This window comes from Fistularia commersonii, chromosome 17, assembly GCF_037954325.1.
Source record: "Fistularia commersonii isolate RoL2024-O1a breed Wild chromosome 17, RoL_Fcom_v1.0, whole genome shotgun sequence".
Classification (NCBI taxonomy): domain Eukaryota; kingdom Metazoa; phylum Chordata; class Actinopteri; order Syngnathiformes; family Fistulariidae; genus Fistularia; species Fistularia commersonii.
Window position 1 is genome coordinate 17,271,436 of NC_141300.1, and position 18,836 is coordinate 17,290,271.

At 47.8% G+C, this 18,836-nt stretch overlaps 1 protein-coding gene across 7 annotated transcripts in view; it reads right to left on the reverse strand.

Annotated features, from left to right (window-relative positions):
* tln2b (talin 2b) overlaps positions 1–15,174 on the reverse strand; it is an 81,735-nt gene extending 66,561 nt beyond the window's left edge. For all 7 annotated transcript variants that reach the window (XM_086163148.1, XM_086163146.1, XM_086163147.1 and 4 more), the window contains exon 1: positions 14,990–15,174. The gene's annotated coding sequence lies outside the window, so the exon portion shown is untranslated. The remainder of the gene's footprint in view (positions 1–14,989) is intronic.
* Between the last annotated feature and the right edge of the window lie 3,662 nt (positions 15,175–18,836).

Consider the following 18,836-nt stretch of genomic DNA (forward strand, 5'->3'; position numbering starts at 1 on the left):
GCAGCCGACACACGATGCTTCTATCAAGCACGGGGATGCAAAACGTCACAGATTTCGTCGTGAATTCAGACGTAAATAAAGTCCGAAATTACATTTTTGTGCTGATTGGGAGGAACCAGATACGAGTCGCGACCTACATCTGACAACAGGAGTGTTTGCAGATGACGCTGTGATCGGTAGTGACGGCAGGGAACAGGTTGAGGAAACTCTAGAGAGGTGGAGGTTTGTAGTGGTAGCAAGAGGGATGAAGGTTAGACGGAATATATGTGTGTGAATGAGGAGCGGTGAAGCTACAGTGAGTGGAGATCAAGAAGTTGGAGGATTTCAAGTAACGCAATTTCCTGACTATTGAGCGCATCCCAATATAAGCCGCACCTGCTAGCCGATCGCTATCTCCGGCTTCCTCCTGCGCACTAAAACCGTCAAAGTCGTCTTCTTCGGTGTCGGAGTTGAACGGACTCAGAATTTCTTGGTCATTTCAACGCTCCGATGTGACGAGGATAAACGTTTTAGCGGCGTGAAGCTCCTTAGCGCCCCCCACCCAAAAAAGTCCATACATTAGCCGCATCGTTGTTTACGTGAAAAAAGTCGCGGCTCATCGTCCGGAAATTACGGTATTTCAGACCGCGTCGGGTATTTCACTTGCGCTGATTTACCGACTCGGAATCAAAAAACCCAAACATATGAATCCAAAAGGGGAAAAAAGAAAAATCAATCACCTGTCGCTGCAATTTAATCAAGGTCGGAGGGGGGGGTTGATCTACACCTGCATATAGATGAACGCAGAGAGTGATTTAGATTTCCGCCACGCCGACGACGTTCCCATGGCAGCGACGCGATTGATTCAAATGAGACGTGCGCTTTGAATCTGATAAAACCCACGCAGCCAAAACACATCCCTGGGTCGGGACTCGACGGGTCTTTGTGCGACGGCGGTTTTATAATAACCGGGAAACCTCGGCAATGGTTGACACACACACACATAGAGACACACACGTATGCAAATGCACCGCAAGCCAGAACTGCGTCGTACTGACAGCGTTCGTCACTAGATTCTGACGACAAAACCCGCTGCTATTTTTGCGAGATGGCAGGTTTGAAAGAGATAGCTCCAAGATAAGCGTCTGACGTGGGCGTCCGCCTGTGAACAGCTCGTGGGTCGGCCGTCGCGGGCGGAGATAAAGACCGTGAGCTCGGGGCCCATGAGCCGCCCCTTTCAGAGCCACAGCGCTGCAGGAACACCTTCTGAAGGGGACGCCGGCTGAAACGGCGAACCCTCCGATCCCTCCGACCCCCGGTGTCCCTACACAACCTTCATCGTGGCATGTTTTGCGTCACCATCTCCCAGGTGACCCAATGCGACACACACACACACACACACACACACACACACACTGTTTGGGGATCCAAGAGATAATATGCAGGAAGTGTGGATTATTAGGGGCGGAGCTAATCCACCGCTAATTCACCCGCGACCGGACGCCAATCACTCAGAATTTACCCTCTCATGCACATCTCATATAGAAACATTCAGCCGTTCACTTATTCATAAGGACCATAAGACACATTCAATGACCAGAAGACAGGAGGCAGAGCTGGAGGTGGAGATGAAGATGCTGAGGTTCTCTTTGGGAGCGGGATCAGGAAGGAGGCCATCAGAGGGCAGAAGGTCAGAGATGGTTGGGTCATGGACAGAGCAGGGAGAGTCAATATATTGGTAGACGGATGCTGGAATCGGAGGTCTAGAGGAAGACCAGGGAGGAGATGGATGGACGTGGTGAGAGAGGAGGAGCCAGAGAACATGGTGAGATGGAGAAGGTGGATTCACTGTGGAGACCCTGAAGGGAAGAAGAAGCATTCACACACATGCATCCATTCACATCCGTGTCACTGACATGTCATATAGATGAAACCATTCGCACGTCTTATAGACAGAAGCCAAACACAAGTTCATTCCCATGACGGACAAACGATTCGCTCTATCATTCATATATTATATAGAGATAAAACCATTCACTCTCATGCAGGTTATATAGAGCATAATCATATGAAGATCTAAAACCATTCACTCCACTTAGGAGTGACGCTCAATTCATCCCTTCACCTTCGCTGCAGCCTATCTAAGAGACATCCCATCAGGTCAAAACACGCAGTGTCGGGATTTGAAGCCGGCCTCGGATGTGCTGACTTTTCCGCGAGGAAGAGGAAACCCCGTCGGGCGCTCCCGGCTTTGACGTCGTCGGCGAAACGCAGAATATCGAGCGCGCGGGTCGACGCTAACAGAGCGCCTTTTCAGCCGCCGCCGCTGGAAACCTGCATTCCTGCAATAATCTGATTATTTAGGTGCATCAACTACAGATACGCAGGAATGGAAAGTGCAACTGAACCTGGTGGTCATAATCACATTATGAGACGTATGTGTGTGTGTGTGTGTGTGTGTGAGCCACTCCCTGCCTCGCCTCTGTATTATTTTAGTATCTGTCTGAAGATATTTCAGGCAGTGTCTGAAAAAAAAATGAAAATATATAAATAAAAATACAGCTTCTGTATAAAAAAAACTACCCCAGAGCAGATGAAAGCGCGTCAGACATGGGAATTTGGTTTAAGAGTCTTCCATCCTAATTATCGGCGTGCTCGCCCTCTGAAATTTGAATTAGGTCCGGAAGCGGAGAGTCCACGAGTACAAACACACAGGGCCTCTGTCTCATCTCCGCTTTCGCTTCTAACCCCCAAATTTAATTTCTCCGCCGAAACGACGTCTTCGGTTCAACCGCGACGCACAAAGAGCTCGGCTTCTTCACGTCAAACCCGACAAAGGTGTCTTTCACGGACGGTTTGCATCGTCCTGATCCCGGCAGTCTCGTCGCTAATCGCCCCGGACGACTCCCGCCGGCGTCACGGACGTGCACAGCGGGGGAGGATGTGCACGCCGCCGAGGAACGGGAGGAAATTCGCCTGGCTTTCCTTTAGCATGAAAGCTAAACCGCTCCAAAAAACACTTGAATGTAACTCCACTTGTGTGTGAAATCAAAGTGTCCACTTGGGAAGCAACACCGATTCATTTGGTTTTAAGGACAAAACATCAACAATGTGTGTTTTTCCACTTTCATTTTAGAGTCCAAATCAGACATTTGAATTCCATTATGTGATTTTCTAGCCCTTTACTATCTTTTTTTTTTAATTTTTGTTTTCATTCTGTTGTCCATTATTATCCTTGATGTAGTCGTTATTGTTGTTCTCTCTGCTGTCTAGTTATTTATGGATGTCTGATGCTATATTCTAATTTATCGACACTACAACTGTTACGCTGCTGTGACGAAAGAATTCCCCCATTTGGGATCAATAAGTTTATCTTATCTTTATCTTATCTCTGCTGCAGCTCCCTGTCCCTTTTAAAAATAATGATTTAATTCAAATGTATTTCCTTTTTAGCTCATTTTAATTTTTTATTTTATTTTTTCTATTTTCATTCTATTTTATTTTTTTGTTCATTTTTACAATTTGAAGAAGATGGCGATCTTGTAGCATCTAAATAAAACATGTTAAAATATTTTGGTATCTCTTTATTGCGCCAGTAAAAGGACGACAGCGCGCAGAGAGAGGACGGCAGTTTTGGTTTGCTGCCGGTGGATCCTTTAAGTTTGGCTATTTTTCAAATAGATATTAAATATTTTACTTAAAAGGAACTTTCAAACCGAGGTCTTTTGTTCGGTGTTCAAAATTGCATGCAAAAAAAGTATTTTGATTTCTCCGTAGTTGTTCGTTGATTTAAAAAATTGAATTTTTTTTTTTATACATAGCATCAAGGCAAAAAAAAAACCAACATTATATGTCGTGTTGATTCATTTTAATTTAATTTGTGTCCCCCGCTGTTTTCTTTTCTGTGGGGAAACAAATCCGAATGGCTCTTTAAGTGGTCGAAGTTGCATCACATAAAACACCCCTTCCTCATCATTTTTCCACACTGGCATCTGTATCTCTATCCAAACCTAAACGAGGAGTTTGTCATTTTCTTTAAAATAATTTTATAAAATGTTTTTTTTAAATATAAAAAAAAAAAGAAATTTAAATGATCTAAACCTAGATGTGGAGTTTGTAAAAAATGTTTTTAAATAATTTTATTTTAAATAATTAAAATCTATTTATAAGCATCTGTATCTCTATCCAAACCTGAATGTGGAGTTTGTGATTTTTTTAAATAATTTTATGTAAAAAAAAATTAATCTATTTAAAAAAAAAAAATGTAAACCTAACCATGGACTTTGTAAAACATTTTTTTAATAATTTTATTTCAAATTAATTAGAATATATTAAAAACATTAAAATCATCTGAACCTAAACATGGACTTTGTGAATTTTTCTCAAATAAATATATTTAGAAAAAACTAAATATATTTTAAAAATATGAACATTATCTAAACATAACTGTGGAATTTGTAGGATTTTTTTTTTTTTCCAAATAAATTAAAACATATAAAAATGACAAAACTATCTAAACCTGAGCATGGAGTTTGTAAAAAAAAATGTTGAATAATTTTATTTAAAAGAAAATAAAAATATATATTTTTTAAAAATTCAAATGATCTAATCCTGTGTGGAGTTTGTCATTTCAACATCTTTCTGTTTCAAATGAGAAACGGCACTTCAAAATACACGCTTGGCTGGGTTTGTGGAGAAATGGTATCTGACGCAGGCCGGCGACTGATTTGCACATCATATAGAAACGTTCAACATTCACCCTTTCATTCAGTCAAGGCAGGCTGGGTCTGCAATGAACCTCCTGCATGTTTCTGGTCTGCGGGAGGAACCTGGAGAACCCTGAGGAACCTCTAAAGGACTCACTCACCCGTGCACCATTTATGAGATGTATTTAAACAGTCAACACATACCGTAATGTTAAAAATGATTAAAAAACCCATTTTAAGTGAGTGTGTGAACAGACTGCCAGTCAACGTCCTCCCCTCTGACTCATTTTTTTTTTTTTTTTTTTAATCTGCTCGCTCTGAGTAACAACATTAGACTCCCAACTCAATTATTAGGGACGATGATACCAATAATGAAAGAAACCCTTGATCGCTCCACATTTGCCTCCTAATGAAAACCCACTTCAAACCCAACGCCGGGACGGCGGCGCCCCGAGTTGTGCTCGTTCACCGACGGGCCGCCTTTCCTTATTTTGCAGCTGATTAGGGAGACGGACCGCCGGCCGTGGACGAGCTCGGGGGTTCGGAGGCGGCGAGCGTGGAGGCGGGCGATGAACGGCGCCCTCTTTGCTCTGCAATAACAACCCGTCCGTTTCATCGTTGCCTCTCCGCCGCCGCCTGACAGGGATAGTATCATCTGACTCATTGGCGGGGAGCGCGAGAACCTGCCAGCCTCCACATCCAGCCCGGGTTAACAAGACGGGAAAAAAAAGGAAAAAAGGTTTCGAAGCGGCGAGCGGCGTCTCCGTTCTCCCGGTCGGATATAGATTCTTTAATCTCCCCGCTTATTCGCCGTCGTCGTCGTCGTCGTCGTCATGTAATCTCCGTCCGCCCGCCCGGGGAGCAGCCGCGCAGGCGAGGAAATGAAATCAACGCCGCGGCCCCGTCACCGGGCGCCGCTTCGTTAGCATGGGCGCTACAGATGTAGCGGTAAATCTGATTTACGACGGGCGGAGGGGGGATTCGCGGCGGCGGACGACGTCGTCCTCTGTCTCGCCGCCGCCTCACCGAGTGTGTGACAAAAGGACGCCGCGTTGTGTAAACCACTCCCGGTGTCTCCTCCTGTGGCCTGAATTCTATCAAGAACAGCAATTACGGAGGCTATGTAATGTAAACAAAAAAAAAAAATGAGAAAATGGCCCCCGGTAAGCAGGAACCTCCATGTTTACATTTCACACTCGGAATTACATCACCCTCATTTTGCCACGCTTGGTTTTCTGCTCGCGCAGAGACGACGCTTCTATAGATCGTCGCCTGCATAAAATACTGAAACATCCTGAGAAGTTTTTCACAAGACGACCAAAAAAGGAGCCGTTTCTTGAGTAGCAAGTGAATGTAGGACTTCGGCAAGGTGATGATATATATATCTGAGTGCGTCAACCTCAAAAAAATGTGGACATGTATTGGCCTCTCTCGTCTGTAAGCTGCAAGTGTGAAAGATTTTTTTAAACTTTTAATTAAAAACATGTTTCTTTCCCCCCCCTAACAGCGCCTGTCACACATCTGGGTAACAAAAAATACAGCAGCCTAAAAGGAGAAGTCATGGCTGGCTATCTTCATCTTCATCTTCATCATTCAGTGTCGGAATTAAAAGAGCCTCAGACGTCTTGAGACGCTCTTTTGTCGTGTCTGAGTGTCACTTCACCGGCAAAATATTCGCCGGTAAAAATCCTTAAAAGAGCGCATCGCTGTTGAAGCCGCAGCGTTCAAAGTGTGTGAAAACTAGTAGCGGCTAATAGTCTAGAGGTTTGCTAGCAGAGCTTTCAGCAGATTCCGCAGACTCAGCTGTCGATCACGGGCTCTGGTTTGCACCGGCAGGCGCTTCTCCGAGCGACGGCGGGCAGAGCGAGGCAGAGCGAGGCAGAGCGAGGGCGAGAACCCGGACGGACGTTAAACCAACCGGCTTTCGGAGACGCCGTCTTCTAAAACGCACCCCGAATGTTGGACGTGCAAAAAGGCGGACGTCGTTAAACCGCTCGACGGGCGAATTAAGATACGATAAAGATAATATCAACTTTATTGACCCCCGTCGGGGAAATTCCTTTATCGCAGCAGTGTAACAGTTATAATGTCAAAACAAAGGAAGATAAATATGAATATAGAGACAGAAGATAGCAAGACAGCAGCAGCAACAATTACAATCTCAACGCTTATTTAGTATCAAATAAACCGTCGGCTGGACGATACGACCAGAAGCGCCGACGGAAGGGAAACGGCTTGTGAATAAAACATGAGTTGTTTTGTTCTTTTTGACTCATCGGGACTTTTGTCGTCACGCCTGAGGCCGGAGGCCGCCATCAGGAACCCGTCCGGCTGCCCGACGCCGCCGCCACTATATCCCCGTGTCATAATCGTATTGAAAGCCATTTTTGCATTTCAGTAGGATGTCAGTGAGGAACCTCCTATGCTGGAGGATTTCAGGTACTTGGGGTCAACAGTCCAGAGCGTAGGAGAGTGTGGAGAAGAGGTGAAGAGACGGTCCAAGCAGGTTGGAATGGGTGGAGAAAAGTGTCAGGGGTACCAAGAGATAGAAGAACATCAGCCAGAATGAAAGGAAAGGTGTACAAGACAGTGGTGAGACCAGCGATGATGTTTGGACTAGAAACTGTTCCAATGACCAAAAGACAGCAGGCAGAATTAGAGGTTGCAGAGATGAAGATGTTGAGGTTCTCTTTGGGAGTGACCAGGATGGAGAGGATCAGGAATGAGTCTATCAGAGGAACAGCACATGTTAGATGTTTTGGAGTGAAGGTCAGAGAAGCCAGACGGAGATGGTTGGGTCATGGACAGAGGAGGGATAGAGAATATATTGGTAGACGGATGCTGGAATTGGAGCTGCCAGGCAAGAGGTCTGGAGGAAGACCAAAGAGAAGATTTATGGACATGGTGAGAGAAGATATGAAGGTAGTTGGTGTGAGAGAGGAGGATCCAGAGAATAGGGTGAGATGGAGAAAGTTGACTCGCTGTGGCGACACCTGAAGGGAAAAGCCGAAAGAAGAAGTAGGATGTCAGAAAACATTTGGGAAAACAAAAATGTCACATTTGGACGCCGGTGGATTTTGGTACATCGGAAAACACGGCGTCAAGAAAACCCGATATTTACATTATTTTGATGATTATTGTGACACGTCATCACCCGAATCCTGACGCCTAAAGACTTGAATCATGTTATCAGCAGTGGATTCAACCCAGTCCTGATGTTGATGTCGGGGAACCGATCGTTTCTCAGAGAAGACGGCGGCGGGAGAACCGATCAGATGATCGTCCGAGGACCCGAGCGACGACGACGGCGACGCAAATCCAAAGCCACTAGATGACATCACCACGAGACGACGAAGGCGGCGGAAAAATCTGGAGCACATCTGGGCGCCACCCGCGGCGGGCAGGGTTGAAAGGTCGCGTCGCCTCGGCTGCGGGGAAATCATTGATACACATCCCGTGTTCTCCTCCTCCTCCGAAGGAGAAAAAAAAAAAAGATTTCGAATGATTGGTTGTGCGCTCCCTCGGGGCGGCGGAGGCGTGGAGGGGGGCGGGGGTGTAATTGAATTAGTCCCGCGGTTCTGCACCAGAGGGATGCAGGGATACATCACGCAGGAGAGCGCGGCCTGCAGAAACTGGCTCGGAGAAAGTCAAATCTGGGAGAATATCCATACCGGCGCCTCAAAATCCACGCAAACGCCGCGGCCCCCGCCCTTTTCGGGAGGCCGCTGCTGCTTCCTGATCGGTTTCCGCGCTCGCCGGTCACGCTGGCGAGCGAGCGCGGTCATTTCCGGCGGCGGTTTGGTCCATGACGGAGGGTCCCGTGCACGGGGGGGAACTGTTTGCGGAGCCGGATTCGGGACGCCACGCCTGCTTTCGCGGCTGTTTGCGTTTCACGCATTTAAATTGGAGATATCGGAGGCGCCGCTGATGTATTTATCGTCTCCCCTCTGATTGGATATTCATGATTTCCGCGTCGCCTCCGACCGGAGCGTGAAGACGGCGGGCGGGCGGACCGTTTGATTCTGGACTCCGAGGAGGCCCGGATGAGTGGGACTGAGAGGAAGAGGAGAAGGTGCACATCTGCTACGCGGCGTCTGGAAAATTAGCATCGCTGCTAAGAGCGGAGCGACCTTTGACCCCCGGGGGGCCGCCGGACACCTGCCGGCTCCCGGCTGCCACGCCGATCTGGTGGGTATAGTCTTGCAGAAGCAGCTCGACCGCCGCCGCCGCACCGCCGCCCTGCGTTCGAGGGGGGGGGGTCGGGGGGGCACAGCTGTCGTAAAGTGCTCCGGACAGATGGCGACGGGAACCAGACCTCCACGCCAGATTCCTGCTGCAGCACGACGCTCTTTTTTTTTTTAATTCTCTGTAAAGTGTTATGTGTCATAAAATGTCACCTGATAGGAAAAAAACAGTCCTAACGTCCACTTCTTAAACTACGGAGGTTTTAAGAGATCACATCTTTCCAAGTCATTAGCTCGACATCGGCGATTCATTCGGTCATTTCTATACCGCTAATCCTCTGCTAGATCACTGAGACGTTCAATCACTCACACGTCTCACACACACACACACTCTCGTTCAAACAGCAGAACCTCGGCTAAGGAATTGAATTCGTTCTTTGACTCCGTTCGTGAATTGAAATGTTCACGAAGCGAATCAGTGTTTCCCAAAATAAACCCCGTTGTTTCGTTCTCCAGCCCCCAAAACGCACTGAATTCCGTTGAACCTTTTTTATGGGTTTATTTGTGGCAAAAATACAGAAAGGAATTAAAGGTAACTTTAATTATTACTGTATCGCTGGTGTTTTCTTATCTTAGCAGCACTTGTACTCGCCGCTTCCTTCCCTAGATCAGCAAAAGTAAAACCTCCTTGCATAGGAGACCCTCGCTAATGCTAATGCTAACGCGCTCTCCATCAAGCCATCCTTCATTAATCCAAACTAACTAGACATTTTCTACTTCTTCTGAGATTTGAGACCTTTGCTTCGTACACAAAGCCGTCCCTTTAGCCGCATCGGCCTTCTTTAGCGCATCTTTTCCCTCCAGGATTGGACGGATGGTTGAATTGGCCGTGTCGTAGCGATTGGTGAGATCTGTGACACGAACACCGCTCACCTTTAGCTATCACTTCCTTCTTCAGATAGACTGTAATTCTAAACTTCTTATACATCACTAGCACTTTGAACCTTTTTTGGGAGCCATAATGAGGGCTGGCTTACTGGAAAAAAGCTCTATAGCAGGAGAACACAACGATGTCAACAACAAGCAGCACAAACAACTACGCTAACAACATCGCTACGCTACGACGCCACACGGGGGAAAGCCCATGAGCTTGGTTGTTGTGTGTTCGTGCAGTTCAAAAACTCGTAGGATGATTTTATAAAAACATGCCACCATTCACTCTCTCATTCATGTCTCACATGTCAAACTCAGTTGTCCCTTGTTTATTGCAGGGGCTACGTTCAGGAACCCGACGTGGTAAACAAAAACCCGCAAAACGGCAACGATATTTTGACTTTATTATTCATATACATATCAATATAGATATCAATATAGATTTATGACCCTCCCCCGGCTCTTATTAACCTTTCCCATGCTCTTATAAACGCTTCCGAAATGGTACACAGAAACGCAACACTGCAGAGGAACGCTACGAGTAGCGATGGCGCGTCGCTGCGAAACGGACGATACAAGATGAATAATCAGGACATCCAGAAGACGATATTAAGGTCACCAACCCATCAGAGCCCAGGATACGATACATTTATACAGCGAAAACCCTAATATAGCGAAAAATCTGAGATATAGAATAAGATAAGCGAGACCTTGGACTTTCTTGTTTTGAGGAGGAAGCGATTGATTTAGCCAACAAATGATCTAGAAAAGCCAAAACAAGGTCATCAACCGTCAACTCGAGTGTCGGAAATAAATCGAAGTATAATAAAATACAAACAATATTGAAAATAATCTGAAAAAAAGCCCATTAGTTACTTCTGCTGGGAGACCTACTTGCTCTGACACCTCTTGGCCACTAGGGGGCCGACCCTCAACCCGATAAATCGTCGTATTAGCCCGAATTTATAACGTCTGAGCTCCCGTCTTCCCCGAAGTGGAATTCAATCTGATTTTTTTTTCCCGAAAAAGTGGAAAGCGGCTGCGGCTGCGGGATCCTCCCGTTGATTCGGAGACGACCGTCGCCTGACGTCGTCCGATCGCAGCGATAACATCAATAATGGCGGCGTCTTTTAAATCGCACTCTGGATTTTTTGACGTACGTGACAAAGAGGCGGACGTCGTTCTCCCATTAGCGAAGAAGAAGCGTTCTGTTAAACCGCTTGGCGGTCGAATTTACAATCGCAACGCTTATTTAGTTTCAAATAAACCGTCGGCTGGACGATACGACCCGAAGCACCGACGGAAGGGAAACGGCGTGTGAATAAAACATGAGTTGTTTTGTTCTTTTTGACTCATCGGGACTTTTGTCGTCACGCCTGAGGCCGGAGGCCGCCATCAGGAATCCGTCCGGCTCCTCGCCGCCGCCGCCGCCGCTTATCCCCGTGTCATAATCGTGTTGTAAGCCTTTTTCGCATTTCAGTAGGATGTGAGAAAACATTTGAGAAAATAAAAATGCCATAAATGTCACGTTTGGATGCCGGTGGATTTTGGTGCATCAGAAAACACGGCATCAAGAAAACCCAATAGTGTCATTATTTTTAAGATTATTATGACACGACATCATGGACGTGACCGGGTTAAAGGTTTCCAATTCACCAAAATCCTGACACTTAAATCATGTTATTAGCAGTGCATTCAATTGTCCAAATGTTGATGTCAAATTTAACCAAACTCAAACAAACATATCGCAAACTTGGCTTGAAACGGCCCAAACAACGTAAACTAAGCTTTACGGGACCTGAACGCATCACAGGACTGAAATATGAGGGCGGGGAATCAAAGCAGTTTTAGACCTTCAGTTCTAGATGAGCGAACTACAATTGTACCGCCATGAAAATACGAAGAAATAATCGACGGACCGACGCGAGATAATTCTTGTCCCAAACAGGCCCTTTCAAAATAAAAGCACATATTGAATCGATCGTTCGGACTTGATAAGCACAATCTGCTGGAGAGGCAATACCGTGGATTCTTCATTTAATCAACTCATTATTCTTGCGGTGAGGAAAAAAACCAAAGTCGTGCAACTCCCGGGGTCTCCAGGACTTGGAGAAACAGTGCGATAAAATAAAGAAGCAACCAACCAACCATTCCTTCGCTCATTCGTAGGTCATATTGAGACATTCAGCCTCTCATCATCATGTCTGCACAGTTCTAGGGTTTCTTCTGACCCTCCTGCATAAGGGGGCATTAATCCCTCACCGCCGCCTGCAGGCGACCCCGCTGCATCCCGGGAGGCGCAAACATTTTCCTGCTTTTCGGCTGATGTCCGCATCTGTCTGAGGACGCGCCGTTGGCGCCGATCGATCGGTCGCCGACCTCCGCCTGCCTGGGAGGCGTCCTGCCAGGGAAGCACTTAGCATGCTGATGAAGGTGGCGGCGGCGGCCGGGGGGGGCGTGCGAGTGTAAACCACACCGAATCTGCAATTTGTGCGATTCGTGCACGTCGAGACCTGCGACAGAAACACGTCGGAGACAAGGGAGCTTTGTCCCGGCCACCTTTGAGAGCCCCAACCCCCGCGCCCGCGTCACATGATCGTGGCGGGCGTCACATGGCCGGCGCCGGGAAGAATCGGCCGCCTCCCTCTAAACCATCCTGCTGTTTGTTTGCTCGCTGTCATTCTTTCCTCACATGCGAAGAAAAAGAATCAAGGTCTCCGAGTCCGTCGGACTCTGACGGATGCAGACGCGACCGAATTTCCCTCCTTGACCTTTGACCCCACAAAAGTGCTCGCCACCGATGGGTCGGAATCTCTCGTACGCACCAGATGAGGCAAAAAGCATCTCAATGTGACGAATATAAGAAACAGTCAGAGTCAAAGCAGGTTTTCCGCCGCGCTGACGGGGAACCCGCCTTCACGCACGGCCCCCGCCGTCAGGCGTCTCCGCCGCTGCTGCCGCCGCTGACCTGCAGCACGCCGCGCCTGCATCCATTGACCTACTTCCACAGTCTGTTTACGCATCGCAGGCACCGCCGCATCGCACGTACAGTAAACGCTCGGTGATTACTGGATGGGCGGCCGTGCACGGTGGGGGGGGCGCACACACACACACACACACACACACACACACACACACACACATGCAGACCGCCGCCTCACACATTATGTGCTGGTGCATTTTTGCGGGATAATTAAACAGAAAAAATGAGGCGGGGAAGCGAGCGCACCCACGGGATTCTGTCCGGCGTCCGGTTCTTCCTGGTCGACCTCCGGCGCCGACACCCGCCTCAGGTGTTGAACCCCGCCGGCCAAATAGACGAAAACATTCCCGTCCCTCCCCCGAGGAGGTTCGGCTGGAGACCCCGGCCTCCGCAGGCGGGGAAAACCGGCCCATCTGGACCCTGATGTTAAAGTATTGACCGCATGTTGCATTCAGGGGCTGGGAAATATACAGGAAACTATAAATTCTGGAGGTGGGGGAAGCTGTACATCTGACTCTCATTCCATGGACGAGGAGCGGCAGACGAGCGAGGCCCGCGGAGACGGCGGATCGCTTTCACCGGGCCGGCGCCGAGGGGTGTGTGTCCGACGCGACGCGAAGCCCCGCCCCTCTGACGCTTCCTCTGCGTCTCCGTGCACGGACATCGGTTTAAGAACCTGGGAAACCCCTTCCCGGACAGCACGGCGTCACGTCCCGCTTTAGGGAAATGAAGTGACGAGCTGGAGACGCTATGCTACGCTAGTGCGGCTATGCTAACGGCTTATGCAAAACAAACCCGGCGAGGAAACATGGCGGCGCTTGAAGAGAAGTAGCTTCTATAACTGGGGCTGCGTTCAAACGTAGGAAACCGCATCTCAGTTGCAGATGTGTCTGAAAGTGCTCTCACACACACACACACACACACTGATGGAACAGTAGGCCTTTATCAGCCGCCGCCGCCGGTAGCCGCGTGCTGAATGTGAGCTTGTGACATTGATGCTGCCGATCTAATTATATCTCCTCGCCGCGTTGTGGGAAAGGGAACAGTATTCTCTGCGGACGCTCTTTCCAGAACGGCGGCGGCCGACGTCGCAAGCTAGCAGGTGCGCCGTTCGCGCGGACGTCCTGACCGCCCCGAGGCGGGAAACCGGGCCCGAACGGCGTGAACCGTGCGGACGGGTCGAGCCGGCGTCCAATCGTCTGGAGCAGCTCCGACACAGATTGCATCCTTTGTAATGAGTCCCAAGGTGCCACGGAGGCCATCAATAAGCAGAGCTGTCCACGTCCTGCTGAGGGAGCTGGATCCTTCTAATTACATCATCAGCATCTCACACACACACACACACACACAAACACACACAAGGCCCCGTATCCTTGAATTGACCCTTAACATCCGGGACGCCTCCCGGCCCCCCGGCTGAGAAACAGTGAGGCCGTGACCTTGTTTCCAAGCGGCAGGTGGCAGCGGCGGCGGCGGCGGCGAGGGAACGGGTGGCGGCGGCGGCTCGCGGAGCAACGCACGCACCTCCCACGGCGGAGGGTTCCACCGCAGAACCTGCCTAGAACAACTTCTAGTGGATATCTTGCAGGAAGGAGGGTGCTGGGGGGGGCAGAAGACAATTAGGAGGTGCACATCCTCCCTGCGTGCATGCACAGCGTGCACACGCGTGCACATGCATGCACGTGCACCATGCAAACGCAACCCAGAAGCAGCAAGAGCGACCATTCACGCGTTCACCGACGACCCCTCCACACACACACACACACACACACCCCATCCGGGTCACGCCCACGTTCAGGATCCGGATCATATTCGGGTCAAGACCCGGTTCTTCATCACCGTGAACCCCCACCCGCTCCACAGCTTCATTTCCGGTACCGGATGCGGGACGCCGGTAGTTCGGGAGGGGAGGGGGGGGCAGAAGAAGGGGGGGCTTTAACAAAATAAAAGCACGAAGTTGCCGCGGCGGCGGCGGAACAAGTAGGTCAAGTGAGAGATCCGTCCACGCCGGAGAGACACGACAACCGAGCACCTTCATCCTCCTCCTCCTCCTCCTCCTCTCCCGCGGAGGAAGCCTCGCCTCCGGGAGAAGAAGGAGAAGAAGAAGGAGGACCTGCACCTTCAGGGACAGGGCCGTGCGGTTTTTATTTTCTGATCATTTTTTTTTTTTTAAAAACCCGTAAAATAAAAAGGTGTGATCCTACCTGATGTCAGTGTCCCGGATGTTATTTTTCTTCTTTTTTTTTTTTCTTCTTCTTCTTCTTCTTCTTCTTCTCCTCCCCAGCGCGCAGCGGTCGGATGTCGGCGAGGCGTCGCACCACCGCAAGCGGCTCCCGCTGCCCGCCGCCCGCCTGCCTGCCGCCCGCGCCTCGGCGTCAAGCCCCTCCTCATTTATTCCACCGTGGAGAGGGATGGGAAAGAGGAGGAAAAAGAGAGAGAGAGAGAGAGAGAAGGGGGAGCGTATCTGAGGAGGAGGAGAGGGGGGAGCGTTTTTTTTTTTTTTTTAAATCGCAGGGATCGATGGTGAAGATGGATAGATTATTAGTTGTTTTTTTTTTTCGGTGAAACGGCTCGGAGGAGGAGGAGGAGGAGGGGGTTAAAAAATGTCAGCCTTTTCTCAGTTTGAAATTGGGCAGTCATGTAGGGTCTAATCTGCCCCAATTTGAAGCGATTTACGCCCCAATCTGAGGAAATGAGGGGGGGGGGGGAACCTCTCCGGTGAACAGCCACATCCGGTTCACCTGTCGAGGCGAGAATAAACACAAACATTAATAAATCAACAAATAAACAAATACAATTCTACTTTTAAATTCGCATTATTTTCTAATCTTGTTTTTATCTATTATAATACGAATTGATCCTTTTTTTTTATTCTATTTTTTTATCTGATTTGGGAATGATTTCCGTATCGATAGCGCTCCAGATCGGTTCGGCTGCACGCCGGCGTCTTGATCGGGCCTACAGCGCCCCCTAGTGGCCGCAGGGGGGAGTGCAGCCGGGAGCAGGCGCACAGCTGCGTCTTGTTTTGGGCAATTGTGAACACACACACACACGCACACGCACACGCACACACGCACACACACACACGCACACACCTGGTAAATATGCATGTATATCAACTAATGTTTGTTTTAATTCACCTAAAACATTTCAGGGAAAGAGGTACTTGTATTTTATGTTTCTTTTAATAACCTCACCTTCCCTTTCACTTTGGTATTAAGGTAAGAGAAATTTTATTGATCTCCATGGGGGAAATTCTTTTGACACAGCAGTGTAACAGTGAGAATGTCAAACAATCAAAAATTAAGATAAATATAAATAGAGAGACAGAAGATAGCAAAACATCCATGAATAAATAGACAGCAGCAACAACATCAGCGATAATAATAATGGACAGCCAGAACTAAACGACAATATAAATAAAGTAACAATGGCAATGAATAAAAGAAAGAAAGAAAAATAGGAAGCATGTTTGCGGGCCTGGACCAACAAGGAAAGTGAAAGAAAGCAGATCATTTTAATTGTTTCTGTGTTTCTGGTGTTTTCTCTGCTCGCCGGCACTTGTACTTTTACTGCATTTCTTGAAAAAAAAAAAAAAGAAGTACTTTAAACTCAGTCATTTTCATATCACCCTTCACACCATCTGCATCATGCATGTAACTACACACAACTAACTTGTCTGTCCATTTATTTTTATTTTTATTAAAAATCTGTACAAGCTCTGAGCCGGGAGTTCTCTTTGCAACATTTCACTTTGCCTGCACAATTAAAATCTTGATTCTTTCACCCTTTCTGCTGTCACTTGGTAATTTTCTGTAAATATTTCCTGGAAACACTCCCCTCCCTCCAAACACACACACACACACACACACACACACACACACACACACACACTGAGCCACTTTCTCAGTAAACCCTGTCTGCTATTATCAGCGTCTCTTTGGCGCGTAGGTTACGAACGGCAACCAAGCCGGTCCACTTGAACCTTGTCCTCTCTGGACGAGCCAAACCGGCCACGTGATTCCCCTCACGTCTCCTCGTGATAGAGACTGATTTTTTTTCAACTTTATCCGAGTCATTTACTAAAGAGAATTGGGCTTTCGAGTCATTTGAATCACCGAGTCAGTCACCCTTTTTCACAGGAGATACAAAGTGATTTGTTTGTTGAGTTACAGAGTGAACCGTTTGTTTTGTGAGTAAAAACAAAACAACCGTTTTGTGAGTAACTCACCAAAACAAAACAACCGTTTGTTTTGGTGAGTTACTCAGTGAGTCGTTCGTTTTGCGATCTGGCCCGGTGATTTTTTTTCGTTGAAGCACCGAGTGAACCGTTCGTTTACTGTGCTACTGTGAGCTACTGGGCGATTCGTTCGTTTCGTGAGTGAGAATGGCCAGTTTGAGCTATTTAATGATTCATTTGTGGAGATACTGAACGGTTTGTTATTTGAGTGTGGGAGGAAACCGAAGCAAATCCACGCAGACACGGAAAGAACAAGAAACCGGAGCTGTTGCTGATGCAGTTCGCTAGTTAGCGGTGAGTGAACGAACAAGGAATCACAACTCATGAGTCATTAAACCTCTCTTGAGTTTTGCACGATGCGTTCGCGGATCAGGCATCACTACCTCCACAAGGTGGAGGCACCGTCATGGCGGCAGCCGAGGGCAGAGGTGAACCCGCCTCTGCGCTCGGCTCTGACACGGACGTTGACTTTTCACAGACTCTGATAAAAGCGTGTTCTCTCTAGGTCTGGATGGGGGGTGTCAGACTCATCTCTCATGGCGGCCACATGCGGCCGAGGTCAGGGGTCGGCAACCCCTAACGCCCAAAGAGCCATTTGGACCCGCTTTCCTCGGGAAAGAAAACACTGGGAGCCATAATTACTTTTTGACGTCTAAAACAAAGGTACCACTGTATATATTGCTTTTCATTACCTTTACACTTTGTATAAACAAGTGTGAAGTGTTTTGCTTCTGAAATTCACATGTATTACGGAAAAAAATAAATTTTATTTATGTGATGAACTCATTTTGAGCTTTGGGCTTTCAGAGCGTGTAGCGGAGCCTCGACCTGAATTTCAAAAGTAAATCGGGGAAAAATCACTGTGTCAGTAAACAATAAAAAATAAATATTTGCAAAATATCTTCATAAATATTTATTTTACCAGGTTTATGGGACTTCTGCTCCTGAACTTCTGCGCACAGCATCTTCACATCGGGACTTTACCGGCTGGCGGGTATACCGGCTTATTTTGAGCGGCGAAAAATAATAAATATAATTTCATTTAATATTTCAAGATCACAATAATCTTCCAACTTAGAACTAAAAGTTAAAAAAAGGAATCAACACAAATGAAATACACTTCAATTAAATATTTATCATTTATTTTTCCAAGCCGCTGGGAGCCGCAGTGTAAAGATGAAATCATATTTCCTTAGACAAAAGTGCAATTTACTTCTTTCATTCACATGTACACATTGCAATCATGTGTGTGTGTGTGTGTGTGTGTGTGTGTGTGTGTGTGTGTGTGTGTGTGTATTTGTGTCGGGGGGGGTCTGGTTCGGACATCAGATACTTCATCTGTATTCCACGTAAATATTCAGCTACTTGCAGCATCTGTCAAACGACCACATTGGTGCTGGCACACACACACACACACACGCACACACACACATACACACACACCCACACATTGCTTCATTCATTCATCATCAGTCATTATCGATTTCTTTTTTCGGTTTTTATTTCAAGATCAGATCATCGAGTTACATCATGATCGGTGTCGGCCGATCCGGACCGCCGCCTTTCGCCCAAATGATGCAACTATTACATCATCGGCCCGGAGGCTCTTTTTTAGCCGGCATTAGCGTGAGGAGTTATAATAGCCGGTTTCCGCGTGGGAAAGACGACAGCTTGTCGGACACTGAAGACGAGGGTGAAGGAGCGACGCTCCCTCCCGCCCCCGTGTCCTTTCTATTTGCTCGGAGACGCCTAATTACCCGGCGCTCTTTCAGTTTTCCGCGAACGTTATCGTTATTTGTCCCGGGGAAGCG